The following is a 22,265-nucleotide window of genomic DNA, read 5'->3' on the forward strand; positions in this document are numbered from 1 at the left end:
ATCATAATCTCACAACGCTCATCATGAATAACTTTTGAGGTAAGTCTTCTGAAGGCAGTGGTAGACTTGTTCTGTGAGTACTAACGATCTGAAAAACAATAGTAAAGATAGCAGTAACTGTTAACAGTTGATTCCCTTTTTTAGTTCATTGCAGTGGATCTGAACCATGAGCACTCCATAACAATGTTGTTAATTAAATGCCCCATTCAGAATAATATATCACCTTCAGTTCTGGCTGAGGTTTTTACACCTTATATGAAGGGCTGACTTGACCTCTCTTTCTTCTGTAGATCTTTCAGGACTAGTTTATGAGAAATAAAAAGGCCAAATTTCTCAAGATTATACCAAAATTTTGCTGAGAAAGTCAACAATATAAATTATCCTTTGGCTAACATCCAACTGGTGATTTATACTACCATTCTCAGGTAGTCAATAGGAAGGCTGGAACATTTTAAGATGTATTTTCCCCCCGAGGAAGGAGTAATTGAAATTTGTATTAAAGTTGATTAGGTGTTTCAGCTAATACTAGATTCCCATACAGTGTCCAGGAAGAGATTATCTGTTTTGAAAGAAATTCTCTGTTTTAAAGAGGTTACACCCTAAAGAAGAAAAGAGAAGAAAGAAAAGTGACTTGTCCAAGACCACCCAAAAAGTCCATGCTAGATCCTGGACTATGTCGTATGACTAGGATGCTCTGCAGTTTTACCATACTTCATTCTCCTTAGAGAGCTGCTCAGCTTTTAGAAACTTTGTCCTGTTGTGGAAACTTTTATTTTCCCAGATCAGTGGCAGCAATAAAGCTAGAAGTGTTGAGCTCTGTGATGTCCCAGTGACCACAGCAGCCTGAGAACAGTGACCAGAAGGAAAAGAAGAAAGAGCTGTTATTTTTGCTTCATCCCAGCTCCACAATTTGCTCTTATTTCACTCAAAGATCTCTGGTGTGGCTTTCATTAGTTTTTATTAGACATATGTGATTTCTGTAGCATTTCCAATATTAGTCATTCACTTTGCTTTCTTGAAATATGTTATCACAATTACTTTGTTTTGCCTTTTCAGTCATCTGCAACCTGTGCTGCAACCACATTTACACGCGAAGACTGACCAGTCCCTTGCTCATGTCACTGCCTCACATTTCTACTTTAATGAATGACGTGTCTCAGCTGCAGTTGCCCTTCACAGTCTTGTGACATTTTCTATTTATACCAAAAAGTTTTCTTCTGACTCCAGTCAGGCACTGTTGTAAAATTTAAATATCTTTCCAGACAAACTCTGTTCTTTCTCCTGTGATCACCCTCAAGATTTGGAATGAAATCTGATATGGGGTGCTAGATTCTTACCTTTAGGGTTCCCTTTAAAGCTCTGTTATAGTCTTTTATCTTGAAAAAGGATCTTGATTTTCCAAGACAATCAGCTAACAGTCCAATGTATATTATTGGTTAACTATCATCTTGGTCTGTCTTGAAGATGTGATTGCGAGATGTCTGTCTGTGACTGCCTCAGTCCATGAACGTACAGCACCTTGAACAGCTCAGACTTATACTGTAATTATATTTCTCGTACAACAGTAGTATGTGAGGAAAAAAATAAAATAATTCTCCAGAAATTCCTTGCTGTAACAAAGTATTTTTGAGGATATTGCCTGTAAGGTACATAACTGGTCAAGGCAGAGCAACAATATAGGCCTCAGCAAAATTACAGGAACATTTCAGCTTTCAGCAGAGCTATCTTAGCAGTGCACTTGTGCAGTTCTGCTAGCTCCTGTACACTTCTGAGCTTATTCAGAGCTAGCTGTGCATGATACAGTTTTACAGGAATAACTTGAATATATGTGTGCTTCCATTCTGTGTCCATAAAATGGGCTATCTGTGCTTCCCAGCCTTTTGCAGATAGCAAGGACTGATAATAGCAGAGGATGGATTTTGATGTGGGAGTGCTGTCTGGCCTGACAGCAACAGAGGCCCTGCATGTACCTTGACAGGGAATTAAATTGGAGCAAAATAAAATTCAGCCTCCCTCCAGAGAGATTTATCTTAGAAATGTTTAGAAATGGCATTTGGGCTCACTGATCTCCTTAAAAGAACTTGCATATCACATGTGATGGAGAAGCTGACTCCCTTCCAGGCCCTGGAAACTAGTTGCAGCCATTAATTCTTTACATGCTGCATAATTTAGACCTGATTAAATCAGCCTGGGAGTTTATTCCAACACTGCAATTTTTTTTCCAAATAGGTGCATCAGTAGTGTGGGTTTAAAAGCATGACTGAACAGTGATAGTGACACAGTTATAAAAAAAAAGAGAAGACAAAGTCTTCTGCAAAGACCTCTCCCTTATTCACATGAGTGAGGATGGGGCAGATGTGAGACAGAGAAAATGAATATCAGTGAAAGGAAATTTAATTGGCAATGGCAGATGTTTTTGTGTATCAAAGTGTGAACGTCCTCATTTTCAAAGACAGCTTTGGCCTTCTCCCACTCTGGAAATGAATGAATAAAGAAGAAGAAGAAGGTGAAAAGAAAAATGTCCACACCCTTCCCACTCTTCCTTCTCAGGACAAATGCCCTAGCATAATTTTTTGAAGATGAGCTTCAGGTGTGCCAGTGGGTATTGCTCTCTGTTTTGGGGTACTTTTTAGAAAAACTCTTTCACAAGGACAGAACTATGCTCTCTGCTGAACTTTTCTAGTAGTTGGCAATCCCCAGATTCTTTATCAATAGTGTGCCCACCTGAGTGTCCATCTGTCCAGTTCTCAATGGTGTAAATGGATTTCTCACGGTGGTTGGAAGGATCAACATTCATTGACACTGATAGTAATATTTTTTGCCTCACTAAATATGAAAAAGTAGTCCACATCCAAGGAGATAACTGGTTTTTTGTTTGTTTTTGTTTTTATTTTTTTTTACTTCTTGTGAGTGTTGAGATAAAGGTAATTATAGACAGTAGAAATGGAAAGAGACATATTTACCCTCTGGGAAGGACCTTTTAAAAAGTACCTTTTACTTCGATAAGTAAATCAAGACTTCTATCATATATTTTTCCTTTATGTGTAACTCACCAGTTCATGCAAATTGAGACGTCAGTCCTGCTTTGTAGTAACCAACATGGACCTAACGAAGGAGTAAGAGAAAGCCCACAGCAAAGACATCTTCAGAGTAACTTCAGTGCCTAAGATATATGCCCTCAGAGAAAAAAAAAAAAAAAGGATTGTACACTAGATAATGACATACTTGTCAGTTCAGGTGTTGTCACCTCACACTCAAAATCACTAACTGTCCCAGGCTAGCTTCTTCCACACAAGGAGCAATCTCACTTGTAAGATATAATATGAAAACAAAAGGAACATCTGTCTCATCTCATTTTTTTAATTTGTTCTGTTTTCATGACAAGAATGGTAGCATAAAAGTGGCAATTCCTGCTATTTGCCTATATTTAAGCCAAACTAATCCTCACAGTTTATATATACATTTTACTAACATTCCTGTGAGTAATAGCCTTGATTTCTCAAAGATCAGCTAGGAAGTGATGATTGAAAAGCAATAACTTTTTATGGATCCTTGCCAGAAGGAGCATATACACTAATAATACAGTATTTTGTTTTCTTAGGTTGCTGTTCCTTCATACAGCAATTTCCCTAATCAAAGCACAGCGTACATTAAACACTGAAGAATTTGCTTAGTGAAAAAGATACAGCATTTTGGAGAGCTCCATCACAAAAACATTTTTGATCTTCCCTTTAATCATAAACAGCTTGAATGCAGCAGGAAACCTGCAGCTCTCTGTTTCTTGTTTAAAAATATATGAACAGTTTGATTAATGGTTTCATCTACCAGATGAGTGGAAAAGAGGATTTTCCTGGGATTGTACTAAGTGCAGACAATTGTTGGAATTCTTCAGGAGAGGACTGAGTTCTTCTACATATATTTTCTTAATTAAAAAATCACTGCAATCAGTGCCACTAAAGCAATTTGTGTTGTATTTCTGTTCTGTTTCAGAGGATGGATAGATGGATTTTACTCCTGCTGTCTCACAGTTTCAGATTTTCCCAGGGCATTCTAATGGCTCCAGTGGGCATTCCTAAACGTCCCTTTGAGGCATTGCTCAAGATCAGTTTTTTTTTTCTGAACAGACAGCAAATCTGGAAGCAAGTCCCAGCTGAAGCACTCCAGGGCATCATCTGAAAGAGAAGGGTCCCTGGGTGCCTAAGTGTTTAATGGGGTGTTGATATGCCACATAGATATATCACATATCCAGACATATCTGGACCAGCCTTGGGCTGCCTGTAGCAGCTCTGTGAGCCCTGATCTAGATAAAGCATTGGTGGTTGATAGAGCAAGCTGTGCTCCCAGCTGTTCCTGACATCATTTCATGGAGGCAGTCGACAGAGGTAAGACTTGCCCACCTGTGGAAGTCATCTCCAACTGGGCTGGATTCACGACTTTCCTAAAGTCTGGGCAGAGACAGCTGCTCTGGCAGTGATGTTTGCCCAGGTGTATCCCATCTGGTGTGAAGGGTGCTTGTTTAGAGCTGGCATGAAACTGTAAGAAAGCACCAGGTAGCTGGAGCAAAGGACAAACTTTGGGTAGTGTAAGGCGAAGCAAAAGTCCTCCATAACCACCACACCTTGGGCTACTGGAAAACAAGAGGCTCTAGCTCAAAGCGGGCAACAGCTGGACAGTTTTCACTTTTCTAGGAGGTAAACTAGGAACTCAGAAATGCAGCAATGAAGGACAGACTGGTATATATATCATATTCCTCTCTAATTAATTAATTGTTTTATATATTGATCAAGAGTGTGTGGGATTCACTGCACTGTAAACACATTCCTTAGCATTCTTGTGCTGCAGAATATACAATGTAATTGTAATCCTGACTAGATCATAAAAGTATATCATCATACCTTATCTGAAAAAAATATCATATTTTTCTGTATTTTACTCATATCTCTCTTTCACCTTATTCCTGGATAAAGAAACAGGGTGTTTTTGTGTTTTTGTTGTTTGTTGTTGTTGTAAATACTGGAGTTGAGCCTTTATGCAAAAATACCTGGGAATTCTCAGAGCAATAAGGGAGTACAAGAGCTAAAATTGCTAACTCAAATATTCTGAGTGCAAATATTAAACTATAATTCTCCAGTGAATTCTCTGATTTTGTTAACTTCAGAAAACAGATGTCTGAACAGATACAGTACCCAGATAATCCTTTTATTAGGGTGTAGAAAATGTTTTACTTTTTATTTCTCATTTTTTTCTGTCTTATTACCATGAGTTGTGCCCCATAAGAACCCTGTCTAACATCCCCAAATCCAATTTGCCTTTTTTTCCTTATCCAATTCCATAATACATATTTTGCATAGGATTTAATTAATTTGCTAACAATTAATCAATTTTACTTAAAAATCTGAAACACTTGGCATGTCTGGCTGTGATATATTTATTTGGAGCCCTTTCAAATATTCAAATCATTGAACTTTTTAAAAGAGTCTCGGAGAATTAAACATTTCTCAACTATAATCTTTCTCTGTTTTGCTCACACGCATATACAGGTATACACATTCACATACTGCACATGCTTACTCTTTTTTTTTTTACAGATACATTTTATATGTCCTATTCTTCTCTTACTTCATGACTACTAGTGATTTCATTGAAATGAAAGTCTATTGCTATGTAAATCAGACAATTCATTCATATCCATAGACTTGTGTTGGAGAGCAGAAACCTTCACATCAGAACTCTACAACAAAAAATTTATGACATTTTCAGGAATTAAACATATGAGGAAATATGCAGTAGAGTGGCCCCACCGGCAAATTGGAAAGAGATTAAGGCACAGCCTGCCTCCACACTTCCCTTACACCCGGTGTGCTATGATGTAGCACAAATATCCCAGGTCTCATCCAACACTGTAGACAAAAAGTATGCCTTGAATGAATGGATTACTTCAATTCCAGGCCCTCTGAACAAGGGACAGTGTGTCTGTCTTGGAATTTTTTCTTTTAGACAATTGCTCATGGGCTGGTAAGATAGCAATGCCCTTCACGGACACTCAGAACCTCTTTCTCAGGTTTTCCTTAGGAAAAATTAAAGGATTCACTCCGTTCTCTTTAGCAAAATTGTCTGCCTGTGCACAAATCTGTGTGTCTGGGACTGCTGTTCTGGAAGAGACAACTTTAGATATATAATTTATGAAGCACATTTGACACAGAGATTATAAATATTTAGTGCTTTGGGTGCACACAGTATGTTATGTGACCCGCATCCACATGAGGCAAAGCAGCCCAGACTTTGGACCACAGGGGCTGAACATCTCACCATCTTCTGGGCTGAACTACCTTTGGAAAGACTTTACAAAATTTGCACTGTTTTCTCAACTTGACTCCCAATCCTATTGGGTGTTTAATATATCTTATTATTATTATTAAGCACTTTGAGACCCAAGAATGAAAATAGTCACTTACCAGTAGATAGTATCATCCTTATGGGATAAATAATCTAGAATTGCAGAGTACTCTTACGTATCATTTCGTTTTTTCATTTATACTCTGTAAAGCTGAATCTGTCTGATGGAGTTAATTACTGCACTCTCCACTGTGACAGCTTCCTCATCTGTATTTTGCTGCTCTGATGCAGATGAGCTCAGAAATCCAAGCAATGAGCTGAAACACCCTGATTCACAAGCTGCTGATGTTAAAATATGTAAATGTGTTCTGGCGCACATTCAGGTTATTGCAACAAACAGGACAATGGCCACTGCTGCAGGAGAGAGAGCAGGAAAGTAGTTTTCCAAAGGATATAATACTTTAAAATCACCCTGTTATACTGCAAGTTCAAACACCTTGAAGAACATCACATGCTGCAGCAAGAATGAATGCACTGCTAGATATCAGGGTGCCTTGCTACAGAAGCACCCTGCATCTTCCTTCCCCACATCAGCATGTGGCAAAGCAGAAAGAGGCCAGCTGGTTCTTTATGATGGCAATGCTTTAAGATGACCAGCTGATGTAGAAGAAAAGCAAATGTTGCAAAGGGTATCCAGTGGAAGAGCAATCAAAGCCTTGTAGGGCTTTGATCAGCTTCCTGCTGCCAGCCTCTGAGTATCAGTTTGAACCTCTCACACTTCCACCTTCCCAAAAGGACTCAGTAAATACATTAGTTACAATTTTATTCAGCTCACACAAGGATCATCCAAGTTCTACACATGCATGAATTTTATATACCCTGATAGCTCTGCAAATAACTTATTATTCCCAGTGGAAAAGTCTGGCATGTGGTAGCACCGTTAGGTAAAAAATAATCAATTTGTTGACAAAATATGAACATACTATGCAGTATTTTGTGCTCTTGAGGGAATTCAGTCTTCAGGAGAAAGTCACTGATGGTTTTTGAGGCTGAGAATGCCAAAGTTATGCTGTTGTATTTTAAACATAATGCAGGTGTAGTGCTGCATTCATAATTCAAACTCCCACTGTTGCAGCCTTACTACAGCAATAGCATCCTTCTTTCACCGTCAGCACAAGTGACAGAAGAAGTTTGACAACTTGTTTCAAAAACCTTTGGATAATGGGGCTGCTCAAAACTAGTGAGCAGCCTGAGTAATTTATTTCTGTGCTTTTCCAATTTGCTTCTTATTCAAAAGACAACGAAAGCAATAAAAACAAACTACTTTACTGTGAATAAACAGTTCCTTGTGGCGCTTTGTTAAAAGATTATTTTCTAAAAGTCTTTTCCACTCACCAAGAAATATTATGCTGGCTCCTCTCTGCCAGTAAGGCAAATGTCTCATGAAGAATATCAGGACCAAAATTTCAGTGCTGTCGTTCACTTACATATTAGTCCCTGAAATATTAATACAAGAGTTTTTCAGCTGAATTGTTCCCATGTAGCACCATGAAACCTCACTTATTAAGACCACATTCTTTGTCACAGTGAGGCGTTATAATAACTGGTTTCCAAACATGTAATCACTTGTTTCCCATCTTAAACCTCAGCATTAGCTGAGAGTACTATAAAACGCGGTTGGAAATTATTCTCATTTTTCTATGAATTTTATTACAAAGATGTCACCTGTAGATATTGTCTCCCACACTGGAACACAATTCAGTTCTTAGTAACATAAGGGAGGACTGAAGGCAAAGGCTCAACCTTGAGGAGGATCCTTGTGACAGAATATAATGGTCTGATTTGGGTTTCTTCTTGGATGGTTTCAACACCTAGTTTTTCCTGCAAATGATTCTTGCATGCTTCTTGGACATTTAGATTTGAAAGCCATTCTCAGCTGCATTTTAGATTCAGATCTATCTCCCATGAAAATCAAATTAAAATCTTCCTATCAAAGTACTGTTTTAAGGTTCATCAAATACTGAAGGTGGGATGCATAATCTTCTTTTTAGAGACTTTGTACCAATTTTGTAAAAATGTAAATATTGCTTTGAAATAATGTCTCTAATAATAGTACTTTATATGAACTACTTTTTTAACATAAATGCCATTTCTAATAACTGAAATGTGAATTATTCATATATTTTATCTATAAAGATCCTTTATATGTTATCTCAAATGAAATTTGAGTTATGATAATCCAATTATATAATAATAACATACAAGTTTTCATTCATGTGGTTATTCTAATAATAAATCAAAATGGTGAAAAAACATATAGCGGAGGGCAAAGAGGTATGCATTTTGTTCATAAATTAATTGGAAAAATAATATAGAAAGATAAATTTTGAAATCACCAAAATGACACCAGCATATAAAATGTTGCATACTGATTTGATAAAGTCTGGAGTCTACACAATTAATTCTCATTAATTTTGAATAATTTCAGCAGCCTAAATATTTATACTTTAAATGTTTGCAGGACTATATTTTTGGACTGGAGCTCACAGTAGTTTTCTTTCCACATAGATTATCCTCAAGATCTTAAACGACTTTGCTTCAGTTTGTGGATTCAAACCAACATGACACAATGATAAATCCAAGTTAGGTTGTGTATCAACGCACGTTTCTTATTTGATCCAGTAGTCGGAATCATTTCCATCATTTTTCTGATGTCAGTGACATCATCTTATGAAACAATGAGGCATATGGAACTGGCCTGCCTAGAAGTGACTGACAGCACATGACCTTGGCATGGAACTCGGTTTATGTTGTTGATTTACTGTAACAAATTCCCTTTGGGTTTCTAAGAGATACATTTGGCAATTAATACCTCCCAAGCTAAGTGTCTCATGTCACTGCTGTAATAAATCTCATCCTGAGAAGAAAGATGTTGAATTTTCTGAGGTGCTACTGAATACATATGTACAAAAAGCAATATTTTGTTGTTCTATTTCAGGGAATTAAATCATTCAGAGACATATTCTCCCTTTTCTGAGGTTTATGTGATATCTTTCTTTCAATTGCTGGATCATGTGTTAAATTCCACTTGTCCAAATCTTGTATGCTATCACGGCAATATATTTTTTGTATCACTTAAATCCAAATGTGAAATGCTTTCCAGACATTGCAAGCATTTGGACTCTTAGTGTCAGTCCATTTTCAATAATTACCTGACAATAAATTACCTGAAAACACACAGACAGCTTCTGCTTCTGGTATACATAATCACCAGAAATTAGCAAGCAATTTCTAAAGGGAAACTGTTAATTCTGCCCTCTCACTCCAGGTAACCTCCATGGCCGTAGAATTATATTGTTACCATTGATTACTGCATCCACAACACAGCAATTTGCAGCAGATAAATGGCTGCCAAAAATAGCATCCTGCTGTTCTCCATGGGAAGTACTTGGAAATTCTGCAATAGTATTGCTATTGCTCCAGCAACATGAGGACAAGAATGAGGAGAAAGATGAGGACAAAGATTGACTACCTCCTCTGCTCTCTTCTTTCCCATGAGTGGTTTCCCACCCAGCTTCTTTAGCTCAATGAACTTTTCAATGAGGTGAATAGCAGTGGTATAAAACACCACACGTTTGGATTGCTCCAAAAAAGCATATTTGGAGGAGGGTAACCTAAAGCTGGAGAATAACCTAAAGCGTTCTGTGACAGTCAGAAGTTTTCAGCAATATTTTTGACTTAAAATCAGATTTTTATCATGCTTTCTTCTCTTTTCCTGCATATGTTCACCAGTCTTTTACTGAAAGGCATATATTTATTTTTTATTTATTCATTTATGGATGATCTATATTTTGTTATTTATTTTCTGCTATTTTATATCCTATCCTTTGACTATTTAAAAAGTTGTCCAGCAAATATCCACTATTTCTTTATGGCAAAATAGCCAAACAGAACAAAGGGAGATGTTTGAGTCTTAAGAAAACAAAATTCAAGCTTTTTTCATTAACCTTCTTAAGAAAAAAAAAATGCCAAAAAATCTTTTCCATTAAAAAATATTTGACCAGATATACCTGCTATAAAATGTTGAAAAGCAACTGGATTACCATATAGAATTTCAATTAAAAACAGGAGAGCCTGAAAATCTTTTTCTGCCAGTATTAAAATGCTCTCGATAGGTCTAAAAATCTTTTTGACAATTTTATGCCCTAACTTCAGGGACTGCTATGTTGCACCTCATCTCACTAGCTAAAGAGGACTTCATAACAAAATAATTCTCTTTTCTCAGCTAAGTGATTGTGTCTATTATATTTGTCATCTACAAGCAGAATGAACCCCCAGCAGTAAAAGATTTTGCTTCAGAGGACTCAGTTTTACCAAACTGAAAGTAATGAAAAGCTAAGTGAGCAATTTTAATATGAAAACAAAAAGAGATAATTGGAGTTAGGTTATAAATGCTTTGATAAATGTCTAAAACCTCGTACTGAGAGAAGCCTACAATATTTAAAAATTCAGCCTCATCTAGCAGGAGAGTAAGAACAGCAAAGGTTAAGAAGCACATAGGAATGTGAGAGTAACGAATACAAGTTATACAGAATCAGAGAAAACAGATATTGGAACGAAAGAGCAGGTTTTGTAAAGGTTTTGTAGAACCAAGCAGGAGTACAGGAGCCAGGAACAAGAGGAATCCTACCACCAGTTCTCGTCAGTTGTTTGACAAAAATGATAAAAGGTCTATAAAGCAGAAAAGACTGTGCTCAGGAAATGTTCTTGATCTGCAGATGAGGGAAATTGTTATGTGATATAGCCCCCAACAACAGCCAAGGACATAAAACAGAAGGCAATAATGTTAAACATTTTAAAATTAAGCATGCCTGAATAATTTGTGTTTATGAGTCTTTAAAGAGTAAGCCAAAGTGGTGTGTCAACATCACTGCTGAGTTTTAATGCTCTTGGATAACAGGAAATTTCTGAGTAACACAAAAAAAAAGGGCACTGCTAATATTTTTAAAGTATTTATAGGTTTCTCATACTGACATAATCCCAGACAAATAATGAACAGCTGATATAGTGTTCTGTTAATACAGAAGTATGAAGAGGAACAAATGAAATTGTTTTTTGCTGTGATTTAAGGAAAAAAAAGTCTCAGACTACACTGACTTTTTTTTCGCCCTGAGATTCTAAGGTTTAGTTGAGAATGGTATAGTTGTAAAATTAATATACTTAGTGACTTATTAATGCTTTTGAAAAAGGTTTTTGGTTTTGCTCTGGAAGGTGTCTTCACTGAAATAAAAAGATAAAAAATCAGCATTGATATATTAGAAGGATTCAAAACTAATTAACTGATTGGTGTCAGAATAATTGTAAACAGTTTTTGCCATCATTGAGAAGATGTTTTTCTAATAAGGACCCTTGGGGTTCATTTGTATTGAACATTTTTTTATTTTTTTTCCCAAGAGATTTTGAAGGAAATGTGAAAGGTAAAAAGTGAATAGCTTGAAGTTGAAGCCAGATGTATTTGTATGGATTCCACTGGCCTAACGTATGAACCCACACCCAAGCTTTAATGAGTCAAACTGGAAACATAAACTGATTTAGTAAATGATCAAAGCCCTTTGCTATAAAGACTGCATGCTAATTTTAATCAGTTTATCCTGACTTAAATCAGATAAAGAAATTATATACATTTTGTCTTTGATAAAATTGATTAGAACTACTTCAGTTAGTACAGTGCAAACTCTGGGTTAGACCAGCTTTAGCTTGGCTCTGCCGCTTGTGAGTCCTCTTCACAGTGTCTAAACAAGAGCAGCTATTACAATGAATTGATCATTTATGCACATAAGAAATTAGCATGATTCTGCACTGATGTTTGCACTTCATAGTGATTGTTCTCCTTTTTGAGCAAGGTTTAATGTTGCCACACTTTAGAGAGCTGAATAAAGTTGTCCATGCTCCTGTACCCCAACAATAAGTGTGGAAGACGTCAAGTTTACCCTCTTGAACCTAATCTAATGTTTATATAAAGGTGAATATTTTTTTTTAAAGAAATCATATCTGTTTTATACCAGATTTCTGATAGCCATACTAAAGAAATATTAGATAAGATATGAAAATTGTCACAATTTTCTTTCTCTGCATTAGGCAGTATACATCTATTAAATTAGAGAGACCTCAAAATGTCATTATGGTTCATGGATATTAACAAAAGCAGAAGAGTTAATCAAAGTAGCACAGGCATTAATTCCTGTTTTGCAATGAAAAGCAGTCAGCTCTCAGCTTACCAGGAAAAAATCTAGGTGACTTTATTTTGTCTCTTAAATCTATCTGACTCCTTCTTGAATGTCATTTCTTTTTCTGCTCTAGCCTTTGGCCTACAACCATATGCAGGGTGTACAGTAATGCTATTAGACAGCTCAGCAGGAATTGGTCACACCTTCTGTGGGGGTATCTCCTGTGAAGTATCAATTTGTTCCACCAAGAAAATGGTTCATTTGTTGCTGTGTCCTATTTTACCTTGTTTTGTCTTTCTCTGTTGTCATTTATTTCCTGAACAGTTTAGTCACTGAGGTTTTAGAAAGCCACTGGCTCTCACTAAAGTGTAATATATAACATACATATGCTAGGGATGTTTATAACACCACAGTATATCTTCAGATGTGTTTGATGTATTTACCCCTTTCAGCTGAGGCTGGAAGTTTGAATAGTCATTGTTATGCCTCTGGGAAGTTCAGTATGTCTGCTTCTTCTAATGACAATAGTTTATTCAGGTGCAATGCATACATATTACTTATTTAGCAGTCATCTATAATTCCGTGTGAGACAGGTCAGGTTTGGGATAAATAGGCCAGTCATGAAAGTAAACAGCTGAGATTTTCTTGTCTCCCACTTATTGTCAGCAATAACAAATTTACAACAACAATATCTGTGCTGTGCCATGCAGGATATTCATTTGGAACATTTTAACACTGAGTGCTGTCATATTCCCTTGTCTTCCTATTCCTCAATAAAAAAAACTTCATAAAAGCCCTGGATCAGATCCAGGTCATCTCAAACCTGACTTTCAGAGTGCTTCAGTTTGAGGCTCTTACATTCGGGAAGAGGACTGAGTGAGACTTTTTAAAGTAAGTTTTCTATTGCCCTTTAAGTGGAAAGAGGTGGGTACTTCTAAAGGACTCTGGGAAGTCTAATCTATTTATGGGGCCTGCTGTTATCCTACTGCTTTGTAAACTACTCCATCAGTACTCAAAAAAACAACCAACCAACAAAACAAACAAACAAAAAAAGCAGTAGAAGTAATGCTGTCTTCACAGTATCCAAGTATTCTGAGCACTGGTATTTTGAAGCTGTTTCTCTTTGGTTTTATTAAATATTTAACCACTTCTGTCAAGGTTGCATTGGTCAGTGAGAAAGTAAAGGCAGAGACAGCACTTGAAGGCAGAGACAGCGTCTGCCACAGAAGAGTAAGTGCAGGCCTAACTATTGCTCTGCCAATAGGAATGTATTTTTTTCAGAATGCACCCTTTCTAAGAGGTTTGGCACTAAACACCAGGTCTAGGAGAGAGCAGAAATCATAAGTCCTGGCATCCCACATACAGTTTTAAAATATTTTATCCAAAGTTAAAGACATGTCCACAGGTCAAATATAAAATACAGAACAAGTAACTTGAAGTAACAAGTAACACAGAAAAGGAAGACGTTAAAGGTGAAATTACAAACATAAGCTATTCTCCCAGTAAGCTGTTCATTGCCTCTGAAGAATGCAAACCTATCCTCCTGTTATTTATAAATTGTATGAGCCCAGAAACTCTATCTGATTCAAATCAAGTCATCCCATCTTTTCTTTAACCACCAGGATAATAATTTCTAGATTAGTTAAAAGCTGTGTTGCTGGAGATTTTTATGACAGTTAGCAATTAGTCAGTACAATCAAAATTCTCAGCAAGGTCTGTGATTCTTACAGAAGACCAGCCAAGCTGAGTCAGACAATATGCTTTTCCATCAGTAGCCATAAATAAATGCTTACAGAAGAGCCAAAGAACAGGACAAGCATATACATGTCTTCTTCCTAGCACTCTTCCAGACTGACCATTTTTGGTCTGTTTTTTTAAATATATATACTTAGTACTTCCGAATGGATTTTTCTGCTAGGAACTTCTCTCTTCTCAAACTCACATCCTCTTTTGGCAACCACAACATCCTTCTTCTTCTGAGGACTGTGCCATTAAAATCATACCTCTCCCTAACCACTTTCAAGCAACCAAATATTTTCTCGGAAAGTAAAAATCCATGCTGGGCAGCACTGTATTTGGACAGCTATTTGTTTCTGTTCATTCTGCTCATATTTATCATTTTAATATATATCAGTAATGTCCACCTCACATTTTTTAAGTTAAGGTGTTGTTTGTAAAGTCATCAGCATGACCTCAATAAAGAGGCATTTAGCATATGGTTGTGTCTGACAGCAATTACTGTTAGCTGGAGGCACTCTACTCTGAAACAGTGAATGCACACTTTCTGCTAAGGGAAGTTGTAAAGCTCTCTCCAACTTAGTGATAGGAGACAAGGAATACCACGACTTGTGAAAACAGTGAGGAATTTAACATGGGGAATTCTGTATGGAGAAGAAACAAAAATGATGAAAAGCTCTATGAGCTCTAACAGCTTGCCTATAATTCAATCACATCATGCAGTTTGAGAAGTCCAGTCTCATGTATAATAGTTGAAGGGGAGACCCTTGAGAGAAACCCAGTGCAATACAAAAATTGTCTTTGATCCAGTCCCGTATCTGGGTGTCTCAATAAATATTTCCATGGCTGCTGCTGGGCATTGGGCAGGTTCTTAATGACAGTCAGGACACAGGCAAATTATTTAGGTATTTAAAGACTTGGTAAACAGTATGAGACAGAAGAATTCCATAGTAGGTTAAGACATTTAACATTTACCTTTAAAAAATTATGCAGTTGATTCAATTCAATTCAAAACAAATAGACTCAGGTATCACACCTACATCCCCTATGTTCCGGGAAAGCACCCTAGCCCCACTCTCCTCATAATGAAGAGCTGGCTGTTTAGTGGAGTCTTCTGTGTAACTGCTGATCAGAGCATGAAAGGAAATATGTCTCCTGTGCACAGTTTTCAGGGTATTCCCCTCGGAAGGATTAGGCCTGAGGTGTGATCTCTGCTCCCAGGACCTCGGACTGCAGATTAGGACTGTCTCATGTTAAACACATAAACAGACTGTGGAAGAACGTTGAGAGCCTGGGTCTTTGCCTTTCCCCAGGGAGTATTCTATCTGCATAACCATGCTCACAGGTAAACTCTTTCCAGGAATTTCATGCTTTTGTGCACAAAACAGTAAGCACCATGGGGAGCATCCCTAAGGAGCCAGATGTTTTATCAGACCAGGTAGAAATCTCTGACAGATAAAGATGATCCCTATTTTGTTATATAATGAATAAACACTCAAAAATTTGCCTATTGTAAGGACAGAAATGCTACTAGCAATATTCTGGTTGTGTTAATTAAAAGGAGAAAATAAAAAAAAAGAAAAAAAAGGAAAAAAAGGAAAAAGAGAAAAGGAAAACAAAAGAGAGAAGAAAGAAGTATGATCCAGATGACATCACTGGTCACAAAAGCTTTCTTACAAGTGAGAAATTGCAGGCAGCTGAAACACTTTGTTTTGGGGAGGTGGGAGGCATATCTCTGGATCTCAAAGATTTCAACCTGAAATTCAACCAAGGACTCCTGGATGGGCTTCTAGGTGTTGCTGAGGCAGCCAGGGAAATGGGCTCCACATCGCAGGCTGGTTTACAATGCTACTCGGAATAGCATGCCTCCAAAGTGTGTCAGTTGCTGAGTTTGGTGGGACTTTAACCCACAGAGGTCACTCCCTTTAATGCAGGTCATTTCTGATGTTATGGTTGGATCTCCCATGAGAGTCTGGTATGCAATATTACAAAATACAACTTGTCATAAAAGTAACTTGTATTTTTTTTCTTTTCTTTCTACAAAATAAAAGTAATTCTAACTACAAAAGAACAATATGTAGCTGTTCTTAAGAGTTGTGAGACTTCTGGGATTTGATTCGTGGTGGTAGAATTTATAAAGGCATGTGGGAAATGAAAGGATCCCCATATTAAACTAATATGCCGTTGGTGTTCTTAAAACTGATCAGGATGACAGGACTATTAAATAGTACTTACTGTACACCACTTACAATAGCTATCTTTTGAAAAGCACCAGTATGTATTTGAATTGATTTCCCCTTTTTAAGGGAAATGACAGCCAGCAGTTACAGTTCTGATGTTATAAGCAAGAAAAATAAAATATGTTTATAAAAAATAAAATAAAATAAAATAAAATAAAATAAAATAAAATAAAATAAAATAAAATAAAGTAAAGTAAAATAAAATAAAGTAAAATAAAATAAAATAAAATAAAATAAAATAAAATAAAATAAAATAAAATAAAATAAATAATAAAATGAAATAAAATAATAAAATGAAATAAAATAAAATAAAATAAAATAAAATAAAATAAATAAAATACTGGAGATCAGGCCCAGTCAGCATGGGTTCATGAAAGGCAAGTCCTGCCTGACCAAACTCATCTCCTTCTATGACCAGGTGACCCATCTGGTAGATGAGGGAAAGGCTGTGGACGTAGTCTGCCTAGACTTCAGCAAGGCCTTTGACATGGTCTCCCACAGTATTCTCCTGGGGAAGCTGGCAGCCCATGGCTTGGACAGGTACACACTTTGCTGGGTTTAAAACTGGCTGGACGTCTGCGCCCAGAGAGAGGTGGTGAACGGAGTGAAATCCAGCTGCTGACTGATCATGAGTGGTATTCCCCAGGGGTCGGTGTTGGGGCCCATCATCTTTAATATCTTTATTGACGACTTAGATGAGGGAATTGAGTGCATCCTCAGTAAGTCTGCAGACGACACCAAGTTGGGGGAAGTGTTGATCTGCCTGAGGGTAGGAAGGCCCTACAGAGGGACCTGGACAGGATGGGTCAATGGGCAGGGGCCAATGGAAAAGGTTCAATATAGCTAAGTGCCGGGTCCTGCACTTTGGCCACAACAACGCCATGCAATACTACAAACTTGAGGGAGAGTGGCTCAAAAGCTGTGCAGAGGAAAAGGATCTGGGGGCAGAGTGTCTTGGTCGACACTCGCCTGAACACGAACCAGCAGTGTGCCCAGGTGGCCAAGAAGGCCAACAGCATCCTGGCTTGTATCAGGAATAGTGTAGCCAGCAGGACCAGGGAGGTGATCATCCCCCTGTGCTCTGCTCTGGTGAGGCCACACCTCAAGTACTGTGTCCAGTTGTGGGCCACACACTACAAGAAGGACATCAATGCCCTGGAGCGTGTCCAGAGAAGGGCTACAAGGCTGGGGAAGGGCTTGGAACACAAGTCCTACGGGGAGCAGCTGAGGAAACTGGGGTTGTCTAGTCTGGAGAAGAGGAGGCTCAGGGGAGACCTTATTGCTCTTTACAACTACCTGAAAGGAAGTTGTGGGAAGCTGGGGGTCAGCCTCTTCTTGCAGATAACTAGTGATAGGACTAGAGGGAATGTCCTCAATTTGTACCAGGGGAGGTTAGGAGAAATTTATTTTCAGAAAGAGTGGTTAGGCATTGGAACCAGTTGCCCAGGGAGGTGGTGGAGTCACCGTCTCTGAGGTTGTTTAAGGGAAGTATGGACGTGGTGCTTAGGAACATAGTTTAGTGGGAGATATTGGTGGTAGGGGGATGGTTGGACCAGATGATCTTGGAGATCTTTTCCAACCTTAATGATTATATGATTCTATGATTTTATGATAAAGCAAGTTTGCTACTGTTTTCCTATTAGGTAAGATCCAGAACTTTACATTTCTTTCAGTGTTTTCACAGTCCTTGATGAACCATCCCAAAAGAAAAGTTACTGGTAACCAGCACAAAAAGCAAAAACTTTTAAAGAAAAATTTCATTATTTGATATGCAATAGGACTCTAGAGTGACAGAATTTGTAAAATCAACAAGAACAAAATTACAGTAGTAATTATTAAGCTATAATATTATTAAGTTGATACTATATTTATCTAAAATACCATACAGGTTTTAGTAAGTGGCAGCTGTGGAGTTCGTGCATATATGGTAGGCAGATGGAAATGATCAGCTGTAACATCTCCAAAGGGGCTTTTGCAGTGCATCAGACCAGTGAGTCATGAAATGAGAAATGTTTGTGTGACAGAACCCAGCAGCTCCATACTAGATGAAAGCAAACACCGTCAAGTGAATATTCTCCAGACTGACACGAATTGAGACATACTGTAGTCACTTGCCTGATATTTTTTAAAAGATATTTTAAACATGAAGTGTATGATAGTTCATTTATACCCAGTTCAAATTTTTTTTGTGCAAAACTATACCCAGTCAACTGCAATTACTGCAGGGACAGTATTAGATATAAGTGATTTTATTAGTATTAGTATTAGATATAAAGTTCTGTGGCTGTTTTTACATGTAATACAAACAAAGACATGCAACCTTTTTTCTTTTCTTTTCTTTTTTAATTTTCCTTTGAGCTACAAAAAGATTCTATATAACAGGCTCAAAGTGAATTGTAGTCTGAAAGCCATCATGTTTATATGTTCTATTTCATAAACTAAACTGCACCTGAAAGTTACATCTTTTTCCACTCTTTTTAGTAAGTCTTTTCTGTTCATTTATTTTATCCTTAAAATGTTACTACTTTTGCATCTTATATTCAAATACCTAAATATTTCTCTCTAGAAGCATTCAATATCTCCCAAAGTCTTCAGCTTCCTCCTTAGAAAGCACTTTCCTAAGGTACTAGTATAACATCAAACATTGAAAAACCACCTGCAGTTTTTTCAGCTCACTAGGGGAAGAATAAACACGAGGTCCCAAAATTGCTTTGCCTTTCTGTCAGCTAGTGACCAGAAACATTTCAGTTTGAGTGCATTTATTGAGTCATTACAATGTTATTTTGGTTCTCCAAGTGACCAGTTTTGGTGACTACTTTCATGGTCGCCATGAGCCATTTTTTAATTTCAAACTAAATTCTGCCCATAAGTGCTTTGGTGTGTTTTGAGAGTCCAGGATGAGCTTAGGCCAATTTTTGACTGGCTGCAGAATGCTCTCATAAGCCACAGTGAGCTGATAGGTCTTACTGACAGCAAAGTGTTCTTGATTCATTGAATTGAAATGGACAGTGACTAGCAAAAGTTTGGAATACAAGCACTCATGGATGGCCTTTGATATCTGTTGTCTTCGGGGGTAATATAAATTTGGGTCAATGAACTAGCACAACTTTAGTAGACAGACTTTATGCTTGACTGGGACATACTCCACTATCAGTAGAATTGATTTTGAAGAAATTTGTAAAGCAGCTGGTCCCCTGTGATGGTTGTTCTGCTGAAGAACTTCTACAGTTCAACATTCATGAGTGCACCCTCTCAACTAAGTTAACATTTCTAATGCAGTCTGAGAGGTCAGCAGACAGGAACTGTGCTTCACTTCACATCCTTCAATTATGGCCATTTAAGCAGTAGAAATATACACAGAATCACTTGGGTATTTTCAGACAAGGACAAACGAGAAATTTGACCTTCCTTCTTCCTACACATCTAGGCTTCCACATACATTATAGACTTCATGCACATGCTGCTAGTTTGTGTCAAGCTTTTCATCACCCAGAACCACCAGGGCCTTCTCTGCAGGACTGTTCTCAATGAGTTCTTCTCCCCATCTGTACTCATATCTGGGATTGCCCTGACCCAGGTGCAGCACCTTGCACTTGGACACGTTGAACCTCATTAATTTCACATGGGCTAACTTATCTAGCATGTCCAGGTTTCTAAGACCACAACTCTTAGAACTGTTAAGAGGAGAAGGACTTTGGACGAATGCTTGTTTTCCTGCAAGCCATGGAACTCAAGAAACCACAAGTATGTTTTACATCTACTGTCATTGTAATTGTTAGTATGCCGTACTTACTCATAAGTAAATACCAAAGTGGTAACAGTACCTTGATATAGATCTAAAAATCCTATTATGGACAAAACATAACTTATATGCGAAGCCAAGAATATTCTGTCAATGTTATTTAAAACTTGTCTAATCATATATATAAAATCACTACCAAAAGAGAGAACGAATACTATCACTGAAAAAGTCTGTATGATAATACAATGACGTTTGTGACACATTTTTTTTAGTACTTCTATGCTTTTGCACTCACTATCCACCACACACCAGGTCCCAAGGTTGTTGACGTAGAGTTGGGGGTCATCAGTGTCCCTAGTCCTTTGCCAGAAGTACCCCGTTGGTGGTTTCTTCTTCTGCATACCTGAGTCTTTAGTGCTATTTTTACATGCCTGCTAACACCATCTACACCTTTATTTTTCTTCGTTGCTCTATAACTCCACATTATATCTGCATTTACTGTGTATGTTGTGTTTGACATGTTAGATGGAAAACAATTTTGTTTAACTTCCAAGTCTGCTTTTCTTTAGTTATCTGTAATGGACCACTGGTGGGCCGCATACAGTCTTGGGGTCTCCAGTGTCACCCTGTGCCCCCTCTATTATCATCCCAAACCTCCCTGCTCCTCTACCCAGCATTTTGCATCCCCAGTTTCAAGGCCTCGGCTACCATATGTTCATGGCTGTACTCTACTGCATCATTATTTTGGAGTCATAAATATTTCATTCTACATAACACAATTACCTGCTATTAATTCTTTGTTAAGAATTATGGTTTTACCACATAATTGCACAAAGCTAAGTAAAAGTAAAAGTAAAAAAGTAAAAGTAAAACAAATTAAAAATAGTCCCCCAGTAATTAGAAAATTGCTTGTTTAACTAAAACAAAGCTCAAGGCAAGTCAAGACAAGTTCAGAAAAACTAAGCCTGACAAAGTAAGCCTCAGTGCTGGGCAGCTGCAGGGTTAGTACAAAGTCCTTGTCTGTTGCTAGCAAAATCAATTCTGTTTTCACTAGGCTACCTGTCTTCTGTAGTTTGAACAGAATAGAAAACCTTGCACAGGGTGGGATGAAAGCTATATTCTAAATATTGAAGAGTCTTTAGAAAGCTATTTGACATTTCTGTAATGACCTTTTGATAAAGTACTGATTTATGAAACTTATGCAATATTGCATGCCAAAACAAAAGAACCCTTTCTGCAGGAATCCCTAATACTGAAAGAAGATATGCTAAGAAATGGGGCTTTGCATCAGCCCATGTGTCAGGCTGAGAGTCAAGTCTCTATCCACAGTGCTAGTTAGAAGTTTAGATAGGATACAAACTTGTTGGGCTACACATCCGTACAGCTTCAGAGCAAGCTAGATCTCCGGGGCTTGTTACAAATTCCAAGAAGAGCTTTCTGCTTTATGCCACTCATACTTTATTTTTGCTAACACTTCAGGTTAAAGTTTACTAAGAAATTTTGTGGATGTCACAGATCTTAATTTCTACACTCTCTCTCATATTATACCCTTGTGTTCTATATCAAAATAGTGATTGTTCAAGCAGTTGTTTTTTTTTTGTAATTTGCTCATTTCAATATTTTTTTCTCTATTTGGCTTTTTTGTTGTTGTTGTTTAATTTCCATGCCCAAAGAAAAGAAACAACAGGATTTCTTCCAAAATTGAAACTATAAATTTCAGTCTCAACAAACAGAGCAAAAGGAGTAAGACAAGGGTTCACCAGCTGCTTCAGTCAATGATGATAGTCAGACTACTTCTGGGAAAAAAAAAAAACACGTGCATATGAAAAAGGAAAACTAAAACCTTGATATGAGAAAGAAGAGTTTTTCCTCTTGCCAATACTAATCATTGCATATTTCCTTTTTTTTTTCTGCATCACATAGAGAAAATATCTCTTTTGTCCAATGGTGACTTGTATGTTGTAGTGGGTTTACGTGGCAAAG

This window comes from Anser cygnoides, chromosome 1 (genome assembly GCF_040182565.1).
Source record: "Anser cygnoides isolate HZ-2024a breed goose chromosome 1, Taihu_goose_T2T_genome, whole genome shotgun sequence".
In the NCBI taxonomy this organism is placed as follows: Eukaryota; Metazoa; Chordata; class Aves; order Anseriformes; family Anatidae; genus Anser; species Anser cygnoides.